The 26,199-nt window shown below is 41.9% G+C and overlaps 1 protein-coding gene and 1 long non-coding RNA gene across 2 annotated transcripts in view; one reads left to right on the top strand and one right to left on the bottom strand.

Annotated features, from left to right (window-relative positions):
• KCNE2 (potassium voltage-gated channel subfamily E regulatory subunit 2) overlaps window positions 1-26,199 on the top strand; it is a 122,154-nt gene that overhangs the window by 80,134 nt on the left and 15,821 nt on the right. The window contains exon 2 of the mRNA XM_042867177.1: window positions 7,395-7,579. The gene's annotated coding sequence lies outside the window, so the exon portion shown is untranslated. The remainder of the gene's footprint in view (window positions 1-7,394; window positions 7,580-26,199) is intronic.
• Window positions 15,370-24,721, bottom strand: LOC122177608. The gene is made up of 3 exons (XR_006178109.1): window positions 24,547-24,721; window positions 19,517-19,566; window positions 15,370-17,305 (listed from the first exon to the last, which is right to left on the bottom strand). It is a non-coding gene; the product is annotated as an uncharacterized LOC122177608 (long non-coding RNA).

Here is a 26,199-nt window from a genome sequence, read left to right as displayed (position 1 = left end):
TATGAGCGCAGTTTTCACACAGAGGGTGGTGAGGCACTGGAACAGGTTGCTCAAGGAGGCTGTGGATGCCCCATCCCTGGAGGCATTCAAGGCCAGGCTGGATGTGGCTCTGGGCAGCCTGGTCTGGTGGTTGGTGACCCTGCACATTGCAGGGGTGTTGAAACTAGATGATCATTGTGGTCCTTTTCAACCCAGGCCATTCTGTGATTCTATGATATGATTCTATGAGCAAGCATCTTCATTTTTATCAGCATTTAAGACCCACTACTGATGCTCTCACCAACATCAACGCACAGGGGAGAGCAGAAGAATGTAATTCAGGGCTATGATGCAGCAGTGTGCTTGGAGGAGATGCTCAGATTGCTGTGGTGTGCCAGCAAGATGCTGGCAGCTACACATCATCCACCAAAGCAAGTAGCCCTGCCAGCATTCAGCTATACTGCCAGTGCTGTAATATGAGGTTATTGTCGCAAGGGTTTATAGTAGCCATATGTCCCTAGATTCAGCTTCCTGGCAGACTCACCTTTCTGCTTTCACAGAAATACAGAATCACTAAGGCTGGAAAAGACCTCTAAGATCACCGAGTCCAGCCATCAGCCCACCCTCCCCACGCCTACTGCCCACATCCCTCAGTGCCACATCCACACGGCTCTTGAACACCTCCAGGGACGGTGACTGCACCACCTCCCTGGGCAGCCTGTGCCACTGACTCACGAAGGTGCTTGTTGGTGCTTTTTGGTGCTTTTTTACAAGATGTATGTTCCATTGTGTGTGGCAAGCTGGATAGGTGTGGCTCAGCTGTTCTTCTCTCGTTTGACCAAGTTACATCCCAGTCATAGCTAACCGGGAAAACTCAGCTCATTTAGCTCCCATGGACATAACCTTTGAATGTTGTCTATGTGAGCTTGAAACATCAGTGAATTTTGTTTAATAGGGAAACAAGAGAAGTGATTGACTAAAGCACTTTTTATCCCATTTTTATCCATAAATGCACATACACTGGTGAGTGTGAGACTGGATTGGGATTGGCTCCTCTTTGTCTCTGTCCTCATCCACATCCCTGACAGCCCTTGACTCCTGCAGAAAGTCTCTTTGTTGGCATGCCAACCGTTGTTTCCCAGCACACTTCCCTTAGAAATCCCTGCTAAGTGCATATTGTTGTTGTCTCACAAAGAAGATATGAGTGTGGAAATGGGCAGTTATGTGGAAAGCATATGTGCACAGCAACTCATTAGCTAGGGCTTTTTTCAAAGAATTTTCAACTTTATCTTTGGTTGCTTCATCTAAAGGAAAGCTCAAAGCAGGCGCAGACCATAAGAAGAGTGTAAAAGGTGAGGAGACTTTGTGCTGCATTGAGGAATCCTCTGTGACTTGCTTGTTGTGTAAGCCCATCAGATGGAGAGGGGGAATAAACAAAAGAATTTTCTTCTCAGCATGTGCTGGGACCCAGCACTGCAAATAAATTCATTGTTAGTTGAAGTTGGTGTTTTGGTTTCTCCCTTCCTTTGTGAGATGCTGTAGAGGAAGCAGATTAAAGATTGCCAGCTTTCTGGCAAAATATACTGGTGGCATCGGAATGACTTCATTATAGTCTCTAAATGAGCTAACAGACTAATAATGTGTTCAGGAAAAAATACACATTATGAACATGCACACAGGTGTGGACTTAACCCCTTCTTTGGCTTCCTTTGCTTTGAATCCAGCTACTGCTGCTTAAGCCAGTATTCAGTGCTCTGCTAGCTGGCCAATAAAGGATTTAATTCAACAGCTGCGTGCCAACTAATTGCAGCTGTATTTTCTTTTGAGTTCATCTACAATGCAAAGAAGATGGTAACTATTTGTTTGTTTGCTTGTTTGCTTGTTTGCTTGCCTGGTTGTGGCTGGGAATGCTGCTGCTAGGTGGCAATACCAGCACAGTGATGCAGAGGCTCTGAGAGGCCATACAACTCAAATCTTTTATTTAAAATGCCTTCAGAAGTGACTTATACCTCACACCTCAAGTGTTTATGTAATGCTTGAGGTTTTCTGGGTGTACTAACAATAACGATATTGTGTTTCCAGAATGAACCCGTAGAAACCCTGGATGTCCTGCATGTGCTCAACAAACCCAAAATTTTCAGAATGTGTAGGACTTTTACTGTGCGTGAAGACCAACTATCAAGCACTTGTTCAGGTATCTGTGATATGGGTGAGAAAACAGAGCTGTACCTGTCAGGTCACTGTCCTGCATAAGGATAGATGGTAGCCAGGTACCTGTGTTGTATGGTAAAGTATACTCATATAGTGAGAATATTTGTGATGTCTGTCAGCTTTGCTACTCAGGTCTCACTGCATCTGCCAGAGGTCCAGAAACCCAAACAAACATAGGAAGTCCTGAAAATGTCCTGAAATATCCTAAAAATAGGAAGAATTTCCAGACGGAAGAAGAGCAGAGGTTCAGGAAAACAAGTGAGCAAATCCATTTTTATTGTAAGCTATCTTTAATGTACAGACATTGCTATTCTGTGCCATGAATTTTTGAACTTACAAATCCTGCTTTCTAGTGGGATGTATCCAGAGACTGACTTTGGTATGTAGGAAGGTGCAATGTCTGATGGAAGCTCTTATCTCATTGCAATCATTTATATGGCCTTTCCTGTCTCATATGATGTTTAACAGAGGGTGTTCTCATACTGCAGCCCATGGATAGTGTGGTCAAGGCAAAGACTCAAGGGTCTCAGTCTTCTGCTTGCCCTCTATTTTCATGAACTGTGTAGGAGTGTTGTGAGCTTGATCTATGCTGCTTTACCATGCTCTCTGCTGTCCTTGCCAGAACTGGTGACTGTATGCAGATGTATTTGTAAGACAAGACATCCGGGATTGGTTTATAAGCAGTATATAATGAGCACTTCTTCTGTAAAACAAGCTATTGTTTATGTAGGACTGCATCACCACTGCATCTTATTTTTAGGGTTTCTCTGAGAAGTGGGCAGTTGCCTTCAGCAAGCACATAAGAGACTGGCTTTTTGGTGAAAAATAGAAAACAGATAGAGAAGCTTTTTGATTGAGGGTGAGATAAAAGCCATGAGTGGCTATTATCCATATCTCCTATTCCTCTGAGTTTGCAATAAAGCAGTCTCAGGGGTGTTAAAAGCTGTTGAGCTAGCATGAACGATTCTTTAGATAGCATTCTGTTTAAGCCTTCACTCCTTTCAAGCTATTTTCTTGCTTTAAAACTGCTTTATAATGCATGTAGTTTAGGAGCTATTTGTAACAAACAGAGAACTGAGGCTGCATGCAGGTACCATTCTTGATTCAACAAAGTCACCTTAGAAGAACATATGGATTTTCTATGGAGGTGCAAGGGGATTCTTTAAAAGGAACTCTGTTAAAACAGATGATGGTGCCTAAAAAGCAGAGAATCATTTTTTGCTGCCATTGAACACACTCAGGCCATTTCAGTCATATTCAGGTATCTGGCAATCTGAGGTCATGTGGAAAGCGATGACGCGTATGCTTTAGTTAATCACTAAAATGGTTGGGAGCAAGCTTGAATGTAAGTGGCCCATAGGCTGGACTGATTTTATGGGAGTAGCCCAAACTCATATCAGACAGAAGCCTGGCTGTGAAGACTGAGTCCACAGCCATTGGTTGTTCAGTTGTTTTTCCTATTTGCTGCCAGGTCTTGAAAACGTTGGTGGTGAGATCTTGTTCTCAGTTCATGATTGCAACGTGGGTGCAATGCAGACTTGATGGCTCACATCTTCCTTTTTTTCTGATATTTTTCCCCGAACTGAAGAGGAAAAATATAGCACACAGTGCATCAGCTTCATGTTCCAATACTGTGAATGTTTCATGGAGACAAGCCAGCTTTGTTCCCAGTAGCATTCTTGAATAGGATTTGGATGGAGAGTGTTCCTATAGGAGCAACTAATAAGTCTCCTAGAAGAGCAGCTGGTTTGTATACAGTCTCAGCTACTGAGCAGTTTAATACCAGAAGTAAATAGCATGACACCCCTGGAGTGTCTTGCATCCATGCTAGGGTAAGGCATAGCAGCAGCTGACTTTGCATGGTCTTACCACCCTTCTGTTTGTCTACTCCAAAGGTAAAACCTGTCATCAGCATGGAGAACATATTCATCAGTGAACATTTATTGACAGGAAAACAATAGAAGGAACTGAACACTTTCCAAAAACAATAAATGGTCTATAAAGAAGGTATATTTGATGGCTAAAATTCCACTTGTTACTGTGCAACACCCCTTGTAAGGATACAACACCCAGCAGAAGTATGCAGGAGTTAGTGGGAACAAGATTGAGCATGTAGGAGAAAATACAATGATCTTGTAACAAGCTATAATGCAATCCTAACTCCTTTGATGGTGATGCATAAACTTCCACTAATTCTGAATAAGTTTGGTAGAGGCCTAGAACAAGTACAAGATAAGCAGTACGGGGAATCCAGGTTCTAGTAATAAAAAATTATTTTCTTGGAACTGGCGTTCCTTTTGGGAAAGGCTTCTTATTGGTTTTGTGGTTTAACACCAATAGGCATTAGATGGAAATGATTTCATCCTTGTTGGACTACTGTAGAAATGAAAAACATTATTCATACAGATGAGGATAGTACAGATACTCAAACACAATTACACGCTTCTACTGAGATGAAAAAAACAGAAGTGACCTGAATTAATACTGTGAGTGTTAGGAGGGTATGAAGGAAAGCAAGAAAGATGAAAGAAGACCTAGATGTACAAAAGGGGATATGCTTTATAGGGTACGGTTTAAGAAAGAAGTGAAGAACCCAGTGAAACCTAGCAGAGGACTGGGAAGATGGCTGGTGATGGGAATTCTCAGAAAAGATTCAAAAGGGAAAGAGAAACTGAAACATTGTTTGGAGAATGTAGGACATCTGTGACAGTTCCCTGCTGATTATAAACTGGTAAAAATGGCAAGTCGCTGGCTGCTTTCTATTGATAATTTGATATTTAGAAGAGATTTTGTCTCTCTCTTTTTCTGCCTCCCTTGGACTGGCAGAACTCTATAATGAAGTCACAGGATGTCCTTCTAAAGAAAACAAAGACTGAGGGCTTTTTGTTGGGTTTTTTGGGTTATTTATTTATTTATTTATCCAGAAAGAGCCTAGCGTTGACCTAAGGCTGTTCCCAGTGAAGTCAGTGGTGAAACTCCTACCTACATTTCATTAGAGAACACTTCTAGCATCATGGAGGCTTTTTGAAAACTCTGCTTGTAAGACAAACCAAAAGCAGACAGTACAAAATGGATCCTGCAGATGAATTAGTTTGTCACCTTTTCTGGGACAGTAGTGATAGGACATGTGTGCAACCAAAAGTTTCAGAGTCTTTCAGAGTTTTCTGATGTTTTCTGATCAATGGATCCCGACAATTTTTTTAACGTAGATAAAACATAGCATAAATGTACTGTCAGCTGTGCTTCCCAGTCACTTTTCCCAGATCCCTTGTAAGCACTTCACACGTTGTTACTGGCCTTTAGACCAGAGAATGACCAGCACTAATAGAGAGACTCTCTTATATGGCTTTTGCCTTTAGGTGGTATAAAACCATAGTGAAAGTAAGTGATGTCCACCGCCTCAGACAAGTGAGAAATTAAACAGGCAAGACATAGGAAACAGGTGCAAAGAAGGAGGGCACTGTGAACTCCTTTACTTGAACTTCTTTACTTGGAAATATTTGAAGCAACACCACAACACTAAGTCATTAGTCAAGTGACATGTACATTTTTTCACATCCAGAAACTGTCCACAGTCAAGAATGCAGTCTAACATGCCTGAATGCAACTAGGTCATTCTATAAATATATTGTTAATGGGATCTTGATTTCCCTATTTGTGTAAATATGTACCTGTTTCATGTGAGTGTTGGAAATAAGTCATTAATCTATGCTGGTAGAACACTCTGAAGGTCTGAAACATTGTACGCGGTTCATATTACTGCCATAACGGGTCAGGTCCTACAGATCTGGTACATTAGTTGGCTTTGAGCAGATGTGGAAATGCTGTATATACCATTGCTAAAGGTACTGCAGTCATTGTTTTCAGATACTTAGAGGATACATACACTGGATCACTTTCCATTGTGTTTAGACCCAACCTTGACTTCAAGTGTTCAGATTGTCTGCTTGTGCAGCTCAAGAACGTGGAACTCGAGGTCCTAGATCCAGTTGAGTGTTTTACATTTTATTATACACAATAAATGTAATGATGGGTATGTGCATTTCAGGCTATTGGCAGGGCAAGATAATAGGGCACACTGCTGATTCACACTCAGTCAGAACCTCCATGTCCCTTTCTGTAAGGCTGTTCTCCAGCCTCTCATCCCTCAGTCTGTACAGATATCCAGAACTGAGCCATCCAAGGTACAGAATCTAGCATTTGCTCTTGTTAAACTTCATGCAGTTGATGAGTGCTCAAACCTCCTATTTGTCATGGTCTTTCTGCCAAACCTCTGCCCCTGGAGAGGGAGCCAGCAGCTCCTCTTCATTAATATCATCTGCAAACTTACTTAGTATACATTCAAGTCCTGCATTCAGGTCATTTATGAAGATACTGAAGATAACTAGCCCTAAAGTGGAATCCTGCAGAGCCCCACCAGTGACTTTATGCCAGCCTGATGTAACACTATTTACTACAACCCTTTGAGATTAACTTATCGGCCAGCTCTTCACCCATCATATTACACACCTATCCAGCTGCATGCTGGATATTTTGTCCAAAAGAATCTTCACTTCTTTAAGATCTAATTCAAGAGCTTTATGTGGCAAAATGAAAAACATTTCTCTTAGAACAGTTGCAGTATGGACTTCAGATCAGATGGTAAGACATGCTGCTTTAATCCCTTATGCCTGCCTCCTTTAACCCCATGTATTTCTGACTTACTGTGAGGTTTTCTCATGGCTTGTTCCAGGAGTTTTCAAGACTGTTCACCTCCCAGATGACAAATTTTCTTATTCAAATACTTGGGACTGCAGTCACCATGATGCCAATGTCTTCTTTTTTTTACTTTGCGTGTTCTTACACTGTACTGTTTTTGTTTCCTGCTCTCTTCTGTGTTCAACTTATACCCCAAGGTGCTCTGCCAGGTAGTGCTGTTCTTTCCCAAATTACACTTTCATTAAAGCTGGCAGCTGCCTCCTCCTAGAGAGTCAAGATGCCACCTATTAACTGAGTGACAGTAACTTCTTCCCATGTGAGGTCAGAGGGTGTTGATCTGGCTAAGATCAGGTCTTACTGGGAAGCCAGGAGACTGAGCACTGCCTTATGACTAAGAACCAGTGACTTCCTATTTAGAGCATCCTGTGAATCTAGAATTTGCTCCCACACCAGCAGTGATAACCACCCTGTGGACTTCTCCCTAATGTTGCATACTCCTTTTTCAGGTATGAGGATCTCCAGTTGTTTTGCCAGGAGCCAACCACTTGAGATCACCCCAGAAACCGATACTTTATTTAAAGACTCTCCAGTGGGATTCCTCTGGATGAACGCCGGGGACTGTTTCTGGTAGGAGAGTGTCTGTTTTGGAGGGTGCGGTGCTTCTGGCTTCATTTCCCTTTGAAGTTTTCAGGTTAGTGCTTGCACACAGTGAGAAGATTGAGATGAGATCTCATCCACAGTTGTTCGTTTTACAATTCTATTTAAAAAAATAACATGGGGGAATTTTCTAGATTCCATCCAATCCATAATAACTTTTGAAAAGTTAATTTGCTGCAGCTGCTTTATAACTTCTCCTAAGGCCACAACTCAACATGATTACACAACCGCAGTAACTTTTATGGCTGAGTGGAAACACTATCTTGGTTTTGTTGTTCTACAAAAACCAATATTTGGTTTAAAGATTCCCTTGGATTTTTAATCCACTTTGCTAGGAAATCTCACTCACCACCAGTATTTTGAGATACTTCACCTGCTTTCGTACTTGCTTCCCATACTGGAAAAAATGACAGCCCTCCATCCTGCAGGGGAAGTTTCTGAACATGAATTACGTCATATTCGCATCTTTTGTTAGGCTGTACTGTGCAGGTCTTTATGGGGACTCAGCTTATGTACTTCATTCCTTCTTCCTGATAACCCCCTCCCGTGTGAGAACAGTGTCAAACATAGCATCCAGCTGGCCGGCCCCTGGGTATGCTAATAAAAGTTCTGCTTCTCCAATCATCCAGCGTTGCCCGAGGAGTCTGTCAGCAAAAATAAAAAGGATATTTCTATTTAAATACCATACAGTGCCTGCACACTGGAAATATTTTTACCGTGGTAGCATACATGCCACTACCAATAATGGTGTATTGTTGTTATATGTTGGCTGTTAAAATTCAGCCAGCACTAAAAATTGCCATAGCAAGTCCTAGTATAGAAGGTATTTGTTTGTTTTCACAGGTTATTTGAAACAGGGAATGAAAAATAATTAGTGGTTTTGGACTTCTACCTTGCATTTTTTCTGCTTAAAAAGGTCTTAGATTATATTTGATGGTGATTGGATCTTAACAGAAGGCTTACATCCTGGGAAAGAGTGGGACTGAAGAACTAGCGGGCAAATTTTGGGGTTCATTTTGTTAGGAAAAAAAATGCTCTTTCCTTTTTGGGGTGAGAACAACTGCTACAGCTTTCTGCCCAGCAAGTGTTCAGTTTACACCACTAAAAGTACATAAGGGATATTCAATGACAATTCAAAATCAAGTATAATTAGAGAGGCATTATAAACATTAGTACTAACAGTCATTTTTGCATTTCTCTGCTCGGATAAAGGATTAAAACATTTCCACCTATAATGTACTGAGCCTCTGAAAGGTCTCAAGCGATCCAATTGTGCTCCAGGGTCCTCTTCATTCGTAGGTGGAAGTTATTGGCTCAGAGAGATGAATCCCCATATGGTCAGCCTTCTAACTGAAGACAGACACCTAAATTTGTACATAGATAATTGGTCCGACAGCCAGAGAACACAGTGCTCTTCCCTTGATTCAATAGGAAGTTTGGCTGGCTGTATAACATGGCCATAAAAGTGTCAAACTGGAGACATATAGACCAAAGATTTTATTTTTAAATGGCTGCTGAAAATAAGGGTCCTAAATCTATACTTCGACAAACAAGCACACACCTGATTTTCAAGCTGCTGAGCACCCAGTGGCTTGGCCACAGGTTTGAATACTTTGGCTTACGTGACATGTCCGAAGCCACACAGGAAATCTGCTGCAATTCCAGGAATAGAGCAAAGATCCTGTGCTTTAACCACAAGTTGTCTATGTTTTATTTGTCAGCAGTCATTTCCACAAGGAGACTAAACCAGGGATCTCACTTTATCTAAAGTCAGCAAGGTTACCTACTAGCAATGTAGCTAAAAGATATTCCTTGTTCTCTGAGCAGTAAGTTGTGTAGGGGACCCTGGAACAGCAGCTTGGTGCTTTGAAGAATCTGACTTGTTAGGACACACATAAGTAGACATCAGAGATAAAGGACAGTATGTCTACGTCTCTGTCATCTGCACTTCAGGCTACTGCATGGGTTGAAACTGCAGATTGGAAATGCTGCTGTAGGTGGGAAGGTGAGCAGTAGGCATTGCCCTTTACTTTGCTTAAAAAGCTGCTTCTGTGGTATGCAGCAGGACAGAAGCTCCACTATGCAAAGCTGATCCTTTTTTTGGTCAAGGCACATGAAGGTAGCAGTCTAATCCTACTTGTGGAAGTGAGTACATAGGACATTGCTCATGTCCCCTACCTCATATGACTGAAGAGCCAGTATCAGTCTCTGTGTTGCTCTCTGGCTTGGAGTCTGTTCTGAAGTCTAGTCTTGCCCTCTGCCCACACTGTTTGCATACACATGGCAGCAGAGGTGGACTTCTGACTCCCTAAAGCAGAAGAGTTTGAAGGTCAGTGGCTGGAGCTGGAGCCCACATTCTTCTTTCAGTGAGCTGTATGCAGAAATACAAAGCATATCACAGGCCAGTTATCAAACAAACAGCCCAAGTGTGGTTTCTCCAAGAAGGGCATGAGACAGGTTGACCAGAGAGGCAGTGGATGCTCCATTCCTGGAGATACTCAAGGTCAGGATGGATGGGGCTCTGAGCACCTGATGGAGCTGTAGGTGTCCCTGCTCATTGCAGGGGAGTTGGACCAGACGGCCTTTAGGAGTCCTTTCCAGCTCACGTGGTTCTGTGATTGATTCTATGATTCTATGTCCATTTAGCATGGATGAGAAGTGTGCTTTAAGCCAGCCTGTGAGTCCAACTTTGCAATACAGGGATCTTCACTGCCATCATGCTACCAAGCTGTGAATGCTGAGTGGTACCACATATACTGAGACCAGTAGAATCCTAAGTCTAAAGTGATGGAACTCAGGATTCAGTGATGCAATACTGCTTTATATTATCAGGGATTACTCTTTTTTTTTTTTTTTTTTTTTTTTTTTAATGAAAGAACCAATTGCTGTCTCTCTGATTACACTTAACTGTATTTCTCGTAAGTACCAGAATGGACTTGAAAATCTGTTTTTGCACATTGTAGTTTATGCCTATTAGTATGAACTATTTTAAATGGAGCTGTTTAGCAGGTGAGAATGTGCCGCAGGGAAAAGGCACTGAGCCATAGCTTTTATAAAGAAAATGTTGAGGCTCTCTTCACGGTATATGCATTTGACTTTGTATAATGCTAGACAGTGGTTTCCAAATGACATCTTATGTAATTCCTAAGTCAAGTAAGATAACAAAAGGGGCTGTGTTGCAGTCAAATTACTATAACTAAAAACCTTCTCAACATTATACTTATATACTTATTGCTAAACCAGTGAAGACAATTACAAATTACAAAGTAGAAAATGTTCAAACATTCATTACCATATTTCTTATATCAATGCAAACTGCACATTCCTCTTAGACACATGCCAAATGTGTGACTTTAAACAAAACATTTCTTGAGTTACACACGTACAAAGAGGATCTAAATGATTTTCTTAATTGTTCTGATCATTTGGTTCTATCTGATCAGATTTTTTTTCTCTCTTAAAAGGAAATATATTGAGCTGTGGACAGGCCAAACACAGAAACATTTAGGCTACACAGTAATATGAAGGGGATCAGGGGAATTGTAAGTGACAAGTGGGTTACATTGAAAGTCCCATCTTGGTTTCGACAATAGGGCTGATATCTTGATACTTGCATTTAAGAAATGTGGATTTCCACATACTAAGCATCTTTCATGAATTACTGCAGATCTGACACATTTGAGTTATTACGCTCCTCCTGGGAGATTTTTAAATCCAGTTGTAACAACAGATTATATGAAACAGCTGGTCAAACAGAATGAGGAACCAGTTCATTGGCATCTGATGAATTAACAAAAACAGGCACAATACAAATTTCAGCAAGAACTAGCGATTCTCCAGGAGAACAGGAACCAAAAAGAAAAGAGCAGGAATCAAATTACAGCAGCTGTTTGGCCAACAGGTAGGGTAACTATTTCTTCATGGCCAAGGCTTGGAAGACACATAAGAGACTTATTGCAGCTTCTGCAAATAATAACAAAAGAACAGTGCTTACAGAAGTTTATGCATCAGACTGTCTGCTAATGCAAGGACAGAACAGGCTTTGTTTTCTCACGAGGGATGAGTGGCTTTACAGACAGCAATCCTTTGCATGTCACAGATCCAGTGGCAAGAAGAAGTCTTTGAGTATCAAGACTATTTGAAGAAATGGGGAGAGGTGTTTCACAACACTGATGGAACTGAGCTTTATGGTGCTCCTGTCTTCTTCATATAGAAGTTCCCACGCAGTGTGTTATCTTTACAGGGAATATCCTGAGAAATCATATTAAGGTGAAATGTCAGGAGAAGGAGCTGAACAAAGCAACTTGTAAAATGAATAGAAAGGAATTAGCAGGGCTAGGTGGCTTTTACCCTGGACTGCAAAGGGAAACCAAGTGGCAACAGTTGAACTTACAGTGTGTGCTCCATCACTACATCTCTGGCATAAAGGACCATGGACCATGTGGATAATGGTGATTGGGCTAAAATAAGGAAGTGGTTTCAAACTTAGAGAGAGGAGATTTAAGTTGTACATAAGGAAAAAGTCTTTTACAATGTGGGTGGTGAGACACTGGCACAAGTTTCTCAGAGAGGTGGTGGATGCCCCATCCCTGTAGACACTCAAAGTCAGGCTGGACAGGGCTCTGAGCACCTGATGGAGATGGGCTGTTCCTGTTTATTATAGGAAAGTTGGACCAGATGGCCCTTAAAGGTCCTTTTCAACTCTAAAGATATTCTGTGATTCTACGATTCTAAAGCGACAGAAGAGAGAACAATAAAGATGATGAGAAATATAGATGGGTTTCTGTAGGAGAGGAGGCTAACAGATTAGAAAAAGGTGGATAGTAATATAGATCCATAAAACCATGAAGAATGAGGAACAGGGAAGGATTACTCATTGTTCCTTGTAATAAAAGCAGTAAAAACAAGTTAATGAAAGTATCAAGTAGAGGTTTTAAAACAGACCAGAGGAAGCACTTTTTAATGCAATGTATAATTAAGTTGTGAAAGTCTTCATCAAAACATACTGTGGAGGCCAAAGGTTTAAATCGGTTAGAAGACAGATTAAATAAATTCATATAGGACAGTTTTTCTTTGTAGTTAATTGACACTGGCTGCAGCCTCCAGCCCAAACAGTAAATCACTGATTGCCAGAAATGCAGGTGTGTTAGGGAAAGGAGCGTGTTGTATCTGCTATTCTCTATGCTCTTCCAAGTCATGAACAAATACTGCTTTTTGGGGAGCGATGCTTTCCCAAGGCCAAGGCAATCCTCAAGCTGCGGCTATCTCTGGTGGGGAGATGGATCTTGAACCCTATCCTTGTGGCAGGGCCATGAAAGGGAGAACTCCCTGCATTTGAAAAGCAGGTGTTTGAAAGGGAAGTTCAGTTCAATTCCTGAGGCAAAGTTACCATTCTTGAGCACTCCACCACTGTTTGGGTGGTTGTGTACATTTCTGCAGGTTTCTTGGATCGTCTTTTTAATCAAGTTAGAACAGGTAAACCCGTGTCTATAACCTGTGTCCCAGGCTCTGCCATTTGTGGCTTACGTGAAGGCAGCACAGAGTGAGATGGAGTAATAACCACAATCCTTTACTTCATCTGAGACAAATGAATATTAACTAAAGGTTTGTCTGCTTGACTTACAGGAAATGAATCTGGAGGGTTTGTTATCGAATCCCTGGCATTGCTATTGTGGATGTAGCCCTCACTGACAGTGAGACTAGTATCATGACTTTACCAGGGACTTAACTGTGATGTATATCTTTTATACACATAAATTTTCTAGCAATTCTTGCTCATGTTGCCATTTTTCCTTGCACTGAATAAATGGCTGGGTACACAAGGACTACCTCAGCCTAATAACTAATAACTGATGTTATTATTTGCTGAATGCTGAAGTTTATGTCAGCTGAAGATTAAGGAATCACAGTACTGAGATGAATGATGACTGAAGGTTTTCCGTTTGTTTCTGAAGCTTCTGTCTTGTTCGGAACTGGGGAGATCCTACCATTACTCTGGACTATCTGCTACGGCCAATACACTGTTACTAACATGTCTTAAATGCAGGAAAATTCCAGAGAAACACCTTGGAATTTCTGGCAATTTCTTTAAGTGCATTTAAAGGTAAGAAGGTGTGTTTGAAGATACCAGATTTTTTTTTTTTTTCAAAGAAGCATGGCTTTTTTTGTAATGGCAATGCAGGCTTCTCCACAGTCCTTCAGTATGTTTACCTCTGACCTAAAGCAATCCAGAGTACTGCACTTGCCCATGACTTTTGAGGCATGAGATTCTAACAGATGAAATCATTGAAGTCCCAACTCAGTCTTCTGCAGTAAGGTACGTTGTCATTCTTACCTAAGCGGGAATAATAAGTGAAGGAGAAGAGAAAGATGTGTGAGACTTGAAGCAAGTAAACTTCAGGCTATTGGCTCTGAATTTGAATTCTGCCCTTCAACTCTGGTAGACGGGAGTCATCTTCGGGATTAAACTGGAACAGTTTGTTTGGTATCTCAGTGGAACAGTGGAACTCCATCTCTGTCTCCCACCAGCAAATACCAAATGATTTAGATGTTCTCCACCCACAAATCAAAGCGAAGTTTTAGCCAAGTTTTCAATGGATCTCACACATAATGAAGTTTTCAACGGATCTCGCACATAATGTTCTTTTTATTTTTCACTAGATGTAATGAAGTTACTTTTTTTTTTTTTTTTTTTTTTTTTTCCTACTCACGACCTTCTTAGACAATTTTTTACTCACCAAATATGAATGACATGTTGTGATCTATTTGATGGGACTTGGTTGTGACATTGGCCATTTCCCATTGTCTATTTATCTAAGATAGAGAACATTACTTGTCCCTGGAGTCTGAACTCCGTTAACAATAAACACTCCATTGAAATATCCACAAGATCTTTTTCAACAGGCAAAAGCCCAATAAATTCTCAGCTGTTCAAAACGTGTAAGAATGAGTAAGAAAATGTGGCATAAAGGTTTTGGATGAAAACCTAAGTATTCTGTTATCATGCTGAATGTCAGTTGAGGATTTTCCATGGGGAACTAAGCTGTTTGGCTGATTTACTGTATAGTAGTCAAATATTTCTGGCTTAGAGCCTTTTGCAAAGTTATTTTAACAGATTAAATATGAATCAGGGAAGCTATTAATTTTTCAGTCATATGATCTTATATTCACTCTTGTAATCAAATCGTATTCCTACCCCCACAGTTTTACTAAAGAAATGTGAATCTCATACTCTGCCTAGAGTTCAAAGAAATTAAATTATAGTGAGTTTACTTTATATGGAATTGCTTAATCAGAATGCAGAGTTCCACTAATCGTATTTAAATATAGTCACTGTAAGCCAAATATTGACCTTAGGTTAAAAGATTTTTATGGCTTATTTAATGGAGACCCATTTATAGAGCACCACAAAGAATTCTAAATCATGTAGATGCAGGGAAAAATGAGATGATTAGAAATGCAACAATGAACTGCCACAGCCATTGTCATTCTTTGGAAATGGTATTATTTAAAATTGCTTGAAAGATACTGTAAGTCTAATAAAAATAGTGCCAAAAAGGCAGAAAAAGAATAATTTTTGGCTACAGAACAGTAGAGATTTCTAGAAGATAAACAAAAAATGCAATTAATTTTCCCCTTAGATCTTGATATTCCCAATATACTCTTCTGGACCATCAACACAGAGTAAGTGAGTGAAGGTAAAGATTTATGTGTGAAGACATATGCCCATCTCTTTCTTCTTAATTTTACTTCTTGTGGTAGTTACAGGGTCAACAAAGATTCTTAAGTGCACAAACGTGTTTCGCTGCATAGCAGTTCCTAAAATGAGAGGGAATTAAACATCTGCCTGGCAGTCGTGCCATTAAAAATCTCCCCTTTTCTGCTGGATTATCGTGGTTGTCAGTGTTCAATCACGATTCTATCTACCCTTGCTTATGGTGTAGCATCAGGATAGTTTTAACTATATGCTATGTAGGGCAGTAGTGGTAATTAGCAATCACAATGTAAAGCTGTAGAAAAGAAGAATTCAGGGGAGACTCTGGTTGGGACATACAGTTTTACTGAATGATGGGGCTGCAAGTGAATAAACTTGAACTGGTGGACTCAGTACTCCTGCATGGTGAGTTTCACATGATATCCATATTTCCATTGCTTTTCCTTATGACTGTGCAAGTATTGCTCTGGACTTAGTGGCAGACAATTGGCAACATAAGTCACTCTGTCATAAGTACGACCTAATTTTTAGTCTTATATACCATCATAATCCATTTTAATCTTGAAGTGTGTACATTTTCACATGCAGTTTTTACAACAGAAACATAAAAAATCAAGCTTTCTTTGTATTGTAGCTATTTGCAACAACAAACTTCTTTCTTTGCTCTGTTCTTTTTCCATTTCACTTTTAATTTAATATTCTCTGAGTCTTCTTTAGCTGACATTTCTGAGAATTGGAGGTAGAGTTGAGTTGGCACTTTCTTGGGTTTAGAAATAGAGGAGCTAACCAATAAGTGAATGTGGGCTAGACAGCCTCAGAACTGTAGTGCTGATGGGCCAAAGTGGATATCCTGCATGCCAGCAGTCCCCTGCAGATGGGCTCACAGGAAAATAGCACTTAAATTCTCATCTAGGTTCAGTCAAATCATTACAAGCCTTGTTAGTTCTTACTGTTTTATCTTTCAGTGCAGTGGCCAACTTTTCAAGGCTCAGACTGGCTCCTTGGGGAAGTTCATGTTGCAGCACTGAAACGAAGTGCAAACCCTCTATCTGTCTGTCTGTCTTGCTAGTCCTAAACCAAGATATTTATATCCTGTGTCTCACTGAAGCAGAGCATTCTGCAGAATTTCATGTATCCCACAAACTTGCATGGATGTGAGTAGGCAGAATTTGGCCTTGACCAATGTACTGTGAAGCTGAATCAGCCCTATTTCATGCCAGTCTTTCACAGATTTGTCCACAAGAATGGTTTCTGCTGTTCTGCTCTTCATCCTCCATGGCTTTCTTGAGGCGTCGGGCTGTCATCCATTCATGCAAACAAAAGGCCAAGTTCCTTGAGGGGCTTAGGGAATGCAAGAATGCAGTTGGCAGCTAATCAGCATGGAAAATCTTGGGTCCAAGAAAGGGAAAAGGTGAGAGAGAAGCATGCAGTGTCTGATCCTGGTTTCTCTTCTGTACGGCGTATATGTCCACAGACTAGAAGGCCAGTGAGCTGCTACAGATACATTTAGTTGAGAGGCAACAACTCATTGGCCTTTGCAGAGGAAAAGGAATGAATTTTAAAGCAAATGGAAGGCTAGAAGAGACATCAGTCTCTCCAGGTCTTTTGCTGTGCTCTGAGAATCAGAAAGTGCACAGAAAAGAGCTTTCCTCCCCCGAAAATTCCTCCCTATATGAAGGGAGCAGCAGCACCACAGAAAGAAGAGAGTAACCAAGGATGGGAAAAGACCATCCTAAACTAGACTGATAAGTAAAAGCAATACATGTAGATGAATATGATTGGGAAAGAATTCATCAGGATGTGCAAATAGTAGGCAAAGGGGTACATGTGTCAAAAGGGCAGTAGCCAAGGGGCAGGGTCCCATGTTCCCAGGGAACTGAAGGAGAAAGGAGTGAAAATGGGCAATTGTAAATGCAGATTCCCAAGTGACGCTATTCTTGTGCCCCATGTTCTTCTGCTACAGTGGGAGTCAGGCCAGCAGTGACTTGTGCCATTATTGCACAGTAGAGTCCTTTATGTGTGTATCCCTCAAGAAAATCACGTGTGCTGGGAAGAGAGAGCAGAGAAATTAGTGAGAGGACAGAGAAGGAAAGACATCTCCCAAAGTTCTCACCAACTCCCAAACCTTTCCTGGTTTCCCTGGCCCCCTTCTATTACTGCCCTATTCCCACAGCTGGCGACATGCAGCATAAAGAGCTCTACTGACATAAATTCACTTCAAGGAACTGCATGGGCCAAAGGTCTGAGAGATCTGAACTAGCAGTACCTCTGTGTTAGCATCTGTTATCACAGAGAGATATATAAACCAGTGCAGAAGAACAGAGCAGCTGAAGAAGGGAATAGGACATACAATGATCTGCAACAACCTAGAAATAAGTAAAAAGAAAAGATCATCCAGATCTCAGTAAATATTGAAAACTCTTGTATTAAAGATAGTCATGACCAGTAGCAAATGGGGAATCCCATAGAGCACACTGCCATTTTCCTTATACAAGTTCCAAGGGTTCTGCTCCTGGAAATGGGATTTCTTGGATGAGGAAGGCTTAGGTTGAGACAGACCTTTCATGTTTCTTCATGGTGTTCTACCTTATACCTCACTGTTTTGGGTTATTTACTCCCATATATATTTTCTTTTTTTCTCCATCTCTCTTTCTTATGCTCTATGAAAATTCTCTCTTCCAGTGCTCAGATTTTCCTATCTCTTCATTGCTCAGTCTGGGTTCCTACAGCAATGAGTGCAGCAGGTCATGCTGATTCTTGTTTACATGAAGTAATCATCAAGAAATCATTTTATAAGCCACCCCCCAATTTCATATAAGAAAAAAAATCAGCAGATTTCACATAGTTGTCAGAGCCCTCATTTGCTTCTTTTTTTTTTTTTTTTCTAGCACTCGTATAAGAAACAGAAGTTAGTAGTAGTAACATGCTGGTTTGTAATACTGACAATCAAGATACTATCTGTCAGATGTGGTCAGTGTCCTCACTTCCACCAGAAAGCAGCACCAGGACAACCTCTGTTCACGTGCAGATATTGACAATGTAGGCATTTAAAACAGGGCTGGTCACCCTGCATATCATTTGTAGTCAATAAAGACAAATAAGCACTTGCAGAGCACAATTCATCTTATACTAAATCAATCACCTACTTTAGGCCAGATGAGTCACACCCTAAAAGAACTTGTTTCTTGCCTAGCGTGAGTAGTTTAATGCAGGTGTCCATATTGTATTTGCTTAAGCTAAAGGGATTCACCTCCCCATGTCCTTGCCTCACCTCAAATAGTCAGCTCCAAGTATTTCTTTGACTACTGATCATAAGTCAGCTGGTGCTGCGAAGTAAGATATTTTGCAAAGTAGCAAAGGACAAGTAACTTCAGAGTCAGGAGTGCCCAGTCCAAGAGAAGATGAAGTTTCTCTGTTAAGTTGTGCAACACAAGGGGATTTGCAGTTTAAATTCACATTTTGGCCAGTGCTTATGGATTTCTACAGTCCATCTTCATTCCTTTCCCCTTCAATGAATGAAAATATGGGAAGGGCAAACAAACAAATTGCAGTGAACATGGTTTTAAAAAAAGCCATCGAACAGAAAGCTGACAAGAAGAAAGGAAGTTTGTTAGAAAGGTGGAATGGAAAGCACATCTCCTCGACTAACACTTCTCTCTATAACGGCAGTCCATGTGAGACCTGTCAGGAACATTGACTCGAGGGTGCAGGGGTCTCTTTTTTAAACTTTTAAGTTCTGCCACAGATAATAGAGTAATTTTATCATTTGATCATTTAACACTGGCACTCTACAGGGTTCCCTATGGAATATCTTGAAGCTACACAAACACAAATCCTAGAGAAAAAATATTTAGTTTTCAAAGACAATTGGAATATTTTTCAGACCAATCATTGTTTTGGCCTAGGGTATGCACTTTGTGCATGGCAATCTCCAATTTGTACCAGATGCAAAGGCAAAGATATTTACTACACATGCCCCAGACTGCACAAATTCCTTTGTCTTTGTGTTCACTTAACCTCAGCTTCCATTCCACATAACTTATTTCACCTCAACTATGTTTCTTGGAATAACATTGAATTTTGGTCACTTCATTATTGGTTTTGTTTTTCTTTGGTGCACTGTGCGTTGGCTTGAAACACAAAATACTGTGGCAAAAGAATCCAATATGGTAATACAATCGTTTGCCTACTATTGCAAGAACAGTTTCCATTATGGCCCCTATTTTTCACACTCTTGTGACTTTCCAAAACACTCACCTTTGGAGGCAGTTTTCCCTTCTTGATGTTTGCCTGGAGGTTAAACTTGCCTATGAGAGCAGAAATTTTAACAAAGAGTTCTAGTCACATTTACATTATGGGAAAGTTGGGGAAAAAAGCCTACGATTTTTTTCTGACTTGGAAAGAAAAATTCTAACCACATTTCTAAGAAGGGCAACAGTAAAGCTGCTGAGTGTTGTAATTTGATGGATAAAATCAGTTGAGAGCCCAGCTGTATCTTAGATTTTGGGTTTTTGACTTGTCTCAATGGTCCTGGTATCTATAGAAGTCTATTTTTGTTCAACAGCCTAGGGGATCAGAGCAAAAATGGCCAGTCATTCCAACTGCTAACAACTAATTTTTCTCCCTTCTTTCCCATGCAAGCACAAAATTAGGAGCTGTATTAACAGTTTTGTCTGTGAGAGTCTAGAAATTATAAAGTAAAATTTCTATTCATTTCAACTCTGTCCCTCTGAATGCAGGTAAGTTTGTGTGTAAAGGAGCTGTTTGTCCAGTTAAATACAGAGAACTGGTGATATTAAAGGAGTTTCTGTCTTTCTTCTGTCATTTCTTTCCTTTTACTTTGCTTTAAAAATCTGCATGATCTGACTGAAGGATTTGGGGCTGGCCTGTAATAGTTTGTGAATCCTACATGAAGTCTGGCTATCAAGATATTTATTGTGTGGCTACATCTGGTTATTGGATTATTACCCATGTGAACAAGTTGTCTTAGCTTAATAGTCAAGCCACTAAGGAAAAAAGAAGAAATGAAATACAATAGTTCCAGAAGAACAACTTGTTAGTCAACTTATAGGGAACTCTTAAAACTAATGCCTGTGCTGCAAGCTGTACAGAAGCCACATTCACACAATGCTTGAGTTAAATAGCCAGTAAGATCACCATCGTTGTTGAAAGAGATCTCACTGACAAATGCTGCCTGGATGAGAAGGCCAGATGTACTTAGGACCATTACAAGTTTTAGGTAAGATAAAGATGCAGGTTTCTTTACAATTGTGGGGGATGTAAATATGCATGGAGGCTGTTTTAAGCTTTAAAACTCAATATCATTCTTCTACTGCTGAGAAGACACTTTTCAGTCACCTGGGTTAATGAACAGTCCTTGGCAATCTGCTGTAAACTAGTAGCTTCCAGTGGCAGCGGAAGTGTGAAGAAGCAGTATGTGGGAACTCAGGTAAAAGGCATGTTTCTGGGCACATGCTTGGTGAGATTAGAAAGGGGCAGGGCTAGAGCTGCTACTGCAGAAATGAAACCATGTGCTTTTGTGCTTGTAAGAGTAAGCACTGTCTCCGGCAGTAATTCCAGAGCAAAAGCAGTGAATGAACAAACCTGGCTCACTGTGGCTTTATCTACATTGCTCTTTAAGGAGCTCCAATGAAAGGCTAGAACACCCTATCAGTCTCCAGGTATCACCAGTCCATAGTGTATGGCATTTCTGACACAAATCCCTGTAGCATTTCAGGCAAGCTCCCCTTAGTACTTAACCACAGTCACAGCTTATCTGCTCAATGCACACCCTTTTTAGCTGACCATGTTTGAGTGCAAGGCTGAACTAGATGACCTCTTGAAGTCACTTTCAAACTTAGCTATACTGTGCTCATGGAATCATAGAGTTATAGACATATGAAGGTTGGAAAAGACCTCTTGAGATCATCTAGTCCAACCATCAGCCTGCTCCCACCATACCCCCTAACCATGTCTCTCAGTCCCACATCCACACAGCTCTTGAACACCTCCAGGAGTGGCGAGTCCACTGCTACCCTGAGATGCATGCTTCCAATGCATGCTTAAAGCTTCGGGCTCCCACAGGATCCTTGCAAGGCTGTTTAAGCAAACCTTGGTTCTCTTGCATCCACGTGTGCTGTTTGGTTTTTGTATAGCAACAAGTAAACTTACACTACAGCCTTTTTCTGAATAAGGACCTTCACAGAACCACCCTTATTTTAACTGGCTATGCATTTTCTTGAAGCTGTTCCCATGACCACACTGCAGAGCAGGCCTACTTTCTGATTTTGCCACGGAGCTTGGTAAAGAGAATGATGCTGTCACGTCTATGTGGCACTGTAGGTCGATGTCACTGGGGTGGCTGGCAGCACCATACATTGGCTGGATTATTCTTATGTTCCTGTTGCCAGGAGATGCTGTGAGGGAAAGCATCTCTCCATTTTTGAGCTCATAGTTAGGACTTGTGTTGTCCTATTCATATTCCTGAATATGGCAGTCACAAAAGGTTTTCTTGTATCAGGGCTTCTCTGGTCACTGCAGGTGGCCCTTGAGCACACAGGTCAGAAGCATCAGTTGTCTGCATTGCACCTGTACTTCTCGGAAGTCCTCAGCCTGCCACTCGTGACGGATGTTTACTCTCAACTATTGACATATCAGTCTCCACAGTGTGATCATCTTCACTTTCATCTTTATCAGTTCTGTGTGACCCTCCACCCAGATGACCATGGGGAGTTCAGTCACATCCCAAGCTCCTGCCAAATGTGTCTTTGGGTGCTCAAGAGCTGCCAGAGCACTCAGCTGGGTGCCAGCATGGTGAGTGCTCTCTCACTCTGAAGTGAGAGCCTCCTCACCTGGTGCTCCAGGATGAGCAGAGGTCCTGCTCATCCAGAAACAGGGATGTGATGTGGTGAGACACTGTGCTTATGGAATTAGATGCCAAGGGACTGAGGTAAGGGCCCTCCTACAGGTCAACGAGTGCAGAGAAAGGCACGTGTTACAAAAATACTTTATGGTTGTCAAGTGTAAAGTTTTTCCTGTGGTTATGGACCAGCAAACTGCATTGGCCTCACACAGAGAAGCTTCTGGCAAGAAATCATTCCTGAAAGCCAGCTCACATTATACAGCACTCTTGGGACTGCTGGCTCCATGGACAGAGCACAAGGCCAGGGGAAATGTGCAGACTGGTCAGCCCTTTCACCACTGCACCTCCCTGGATGCTGTGGACCAGCTTGGAGTGGTGAGAAATTACAGCTGTTGTAACCCAGGCATGGTACAGAAAGGGAGAAGATGAGGAGAGGACATAGAGCAGCAACAGGCTTGGCATAGAGATCCGCTCACCCCACACACCACATATGTCTTGCTCAACCAGAGGGGAAGGGATCAAGTCAGCTCAAATTGGACATCAAGCAGAGAAGAAAGCTCCCCATTGATTACTGGGGCAATTTGCAATCCCTGAGATCATTCATCTTCACCGTACCCAGAAAAGATGGGTCATGATACTGGTAGAAAGGATGTGAGCATAATCACAAGCCACATGCTGTCCTGGCCTTTTTTCTTAAAATACAACTTAGGCCTGAAATCTCTCTACTGACTGCTCAGGGCAGTGAGGGCTGTTTGCCCTGTTCAGGCTAAAGGCTGTTTGCTTTTTCACTAGTTAGATAGTCTTTGTAAAAGAAGGTGCATGATACATCCTTCCCTAAAAGTTATAAAAATCAAGAGAACTATAAAATAATGGAGCTGAGACAGAATCCCAGGGCCACTATGGTGCATGGTGCCCTGCAGGCTCCATTTCTAGGAGCCTCCTGACCCTCACGATCTGATTGCCTCTGACTTGTGGGCTCAGCCTTGATGCTGAAGGCACACAATTGAGTCTCTTACCACCTTATCTGGCTGAATTCCTGAAGCTTAAATCTTGGGGCCTCAAAGAGCATGCTGATGGAGTGATCTAATTAAAGCAGAACCCCTTCACTTCAGAACTGCTTGCTCTCCCTATGCATTCCACAGCTTGTGAAAAGCTTCTGATAGTCAAGCTTTTACCTGGTGGTCATTTGGGAAAGACAGGATATGGAGTTTCTCTGCATTTAATTTCTGGGTGGACATGCATTGCCCACAGCAAACAGCTTCTGCCATCTGGAGTAAGACTATATGAAGCAATTTGCTTGTATGAGGTTAGGCAGGCAGGGCAGCTGTGATTTTCCATTCGGATGGCACATGCAGTGCAGGAATCCATATTTTGCTGTGCCTCCAAGGTGAAGTCCTATGTGGTAATGGAGACAGTAGACAATATTGCTCAGATGTGCTTCTAGGAGCTAATCCTCTGGCTTTCACTTCGACAGCTAGTGTGGCAGGGTTGTGTCCCATGGCTCTCTTGTTGGCCTCCTCCACAGTGATTCATCAACAGAAATTACATTGGTCAAAACCAGATTCACTGGTTCACTTCTTTTGCTACTTTAAGCATTAAGGAATAGGGGAATTGTTAACAAGTTATTCTGGAGCAACATAGATGGCAGCATCATCTGTTGACTCTTTAGCAGATGAGTCCTAGATGCTAAGTGGCCTGATGGAAGATCTAGTAGTGTAACCATTGTAGGTGGAGGCATGGCAAGTTTGGCTTTGCTGAGATAAGGCCAGTAGACTGGCTGTAGGAGCAAGCACCTTGCTGCGAGATGATGCTGACCAGAGTTATCACAGAATGACTATTGTTGCCTGGTGGAGTACCTACAGCAAAATGAGGCCTACTGACACAGCAATTGCTGACATGCCACTCTGACAGTTGTGTTTTCCTTCAAATCTGATCTAAGCTGATGGTAGGTGAGCAGTTATGTTTCTCTCATCCAAGGGTTTTCCTGTCTGTGAGCTTTGTGAATCTTCACACTCAAGCCAAAGTATCTTTCCCTATCTGAAATGGTTGCCCCAGAGCCTTTAAAGCATCCTTTAACATCTTTCTGCTTTGTGTGGTACTACCATCTAATTTGCCTTTCTCCCAGTGCCTGGTCTGGCCCAGAATCCTATACTGAAGGAACACTAACAGGACAGGCACAGCCTTGAGGGAAGGTGGGCATTGCTTTGCTCTGATCCCTCTGATGTGGAGACACTATGTTTAATAGCAGAGGGAAAACAAAACCCCACACATTGTCCCCTTATCACTCAGACTTGGAGCTATGGTCCAGCAGGGCAATACTAGACAGCCAGGAGCCTGATCTGGTTCAGCACTGCTACATTCCTGCTGTGTGGTCTTGGCAATCGGCTCGCTTTTCCATCTGTGAAACGGAGCTAGTGGTGCTTACCTTTGTTTTCAGGACGTTGCAGGTCTCAGCACGAAATGTTTTATGCAAACGAGGAGGGTTTCTGGTGCTATTTCTTAGTAATGAGCAGCAGACCTTGAATTTTGACCTTTACAAGTTGTTGTTTTTTTATGACTATCCGTACTCGCCTCACCGGGCCTGGACTGAGTGGACTGGTAGCAACTGAAGGTCAGAATTATTTTCCTGCCAGCTCTAACCATATAAGTAAGGGTTAGAGCAGCGCTGGAGGGAGGTGTATTTATGGGCATGCAGATGAGCTGCCACCGCTTGGATGCCTTTCTGCTAGGAGCATAGGGATGGAAGTGCAGCTCTGTGGGGACACGGTGTGGTCACTCTGAAAACGGCACCTGCATGAGCCGAGCCTTTGGCTTCTTCTACTGGCTGGATCAACCTCTCTCTGAACTTGTTCATACGCACACTGAAGAGCTCCTGTCAAACAAGAGGGAGAGCGCCAGGCTGGAGTATGCTCTGCTCTCCAGAACACAACGGCAGTATTTTGTTGGCATCCTCTCTACGAACTGGGTCCCTTACTGTGACAACTGGTTGAAGAAACAGCAACAAAACAAGGAGCTCACCAGCTTGTCAAAACGTTAGGGTGAGATTTGGACAGACCCATCTCACACCTCCTTGGTCACTCAGGCAGCACGCAGACTGCCCTTCTGGTTCCCTGTGCCCCTCCCCACCCACCGACCTGAGACTCCATTCCCTTTTCAGGAGGAAAATGGAATATTTCTGTTCTCTCTGGGGTGAAAAGCAAATGGATTTTGTAATAGAAAAATTCTTTGTGAAAGGGGATTGTTGTGCTCTGCCTGCTTCTTATTGTGATGCTGTACAGGCTGTGATTTTAGACCTCATTTTGCATATGCATTTGACATTGTTTCCCTTATTAGTGTTGACGGTGCCATAAAATTTACTAGGGACATTGCTCTGGGATCCTAGCTAACGTATGGAGAGCTCAGGTACACAGTGATATGTATCAGGATCAGGTTCTATTGCAAAGATGGCTCTGAACTCCTTAATTCCTCCTGCTAAATGGGATAATTGGTTTCAATCTTGAATGGGATAATTGGTTTCAATGCATTATTAATGATACCTGACAAAGCATCTGATCTCCAGTTTCACAAAGCTCAGGATTGCTCAGATGAGCCTTTGGTCCTTACTCCTCTCGTGAAGTGAGCTTCAGCCACCTTTGATGTGATATTAATGATCAATTAAAAATACTGCTTAGCACTGAATTAATAACAGGGATCCTTGTGTAAAAGATCAAGGGAAATTCTAGGGCACTGCCAGATTTTTGGGGCCTCTCAAGCAGACTTTTATCATCTGCATAGCATGATGTTAGGTGTAAGGTGGCGCCTCGTGGGACAGCATACCCAAAGACAGCTCTGCTGGTAGCCAGGCGTTGTCTCTGGGTGGTATGTCTCTGCGCCCTTCAGAAACAATGCTCTCACTCTTCCTAAGTCTCATATCGGCTATGGTTGCTGCAGGGTATGGCTCACGCTGTTCCCTCTTGGTGAGATAAAGCTCCCTTCAAGGTTCCAACGTGTTGAAAAACATCTCACACCACATGCAGTGTGTCTGGAAGCTTCCAGATTGTTTAGAGCTACGTGAGCAAAACTGTATCTGTATTTTCAG

The sequence above is a fragment of the Lagopus leucura genome, unplaced genomic scaffold (genome assembly GCF_019238085.1).
Source record: "Lagopus leucura isolate 7727_CA_CO unplaced genomic scaffold, USGS_WTPT01 Super-Scaffold_100001, whole genome shotgun sequence".
Classification (NCBI taxonomy): Eukaryota; Metazoa; Chordata; class Aves; order Galliformes; family Phasianidae; genus Lagopus; species Lagopus leucura.
The sequence above is the reverse complement of the archived record's forward strand: the minus strand, read 5'-3'. Positions and strand labels throughout refer to the sequence as shown.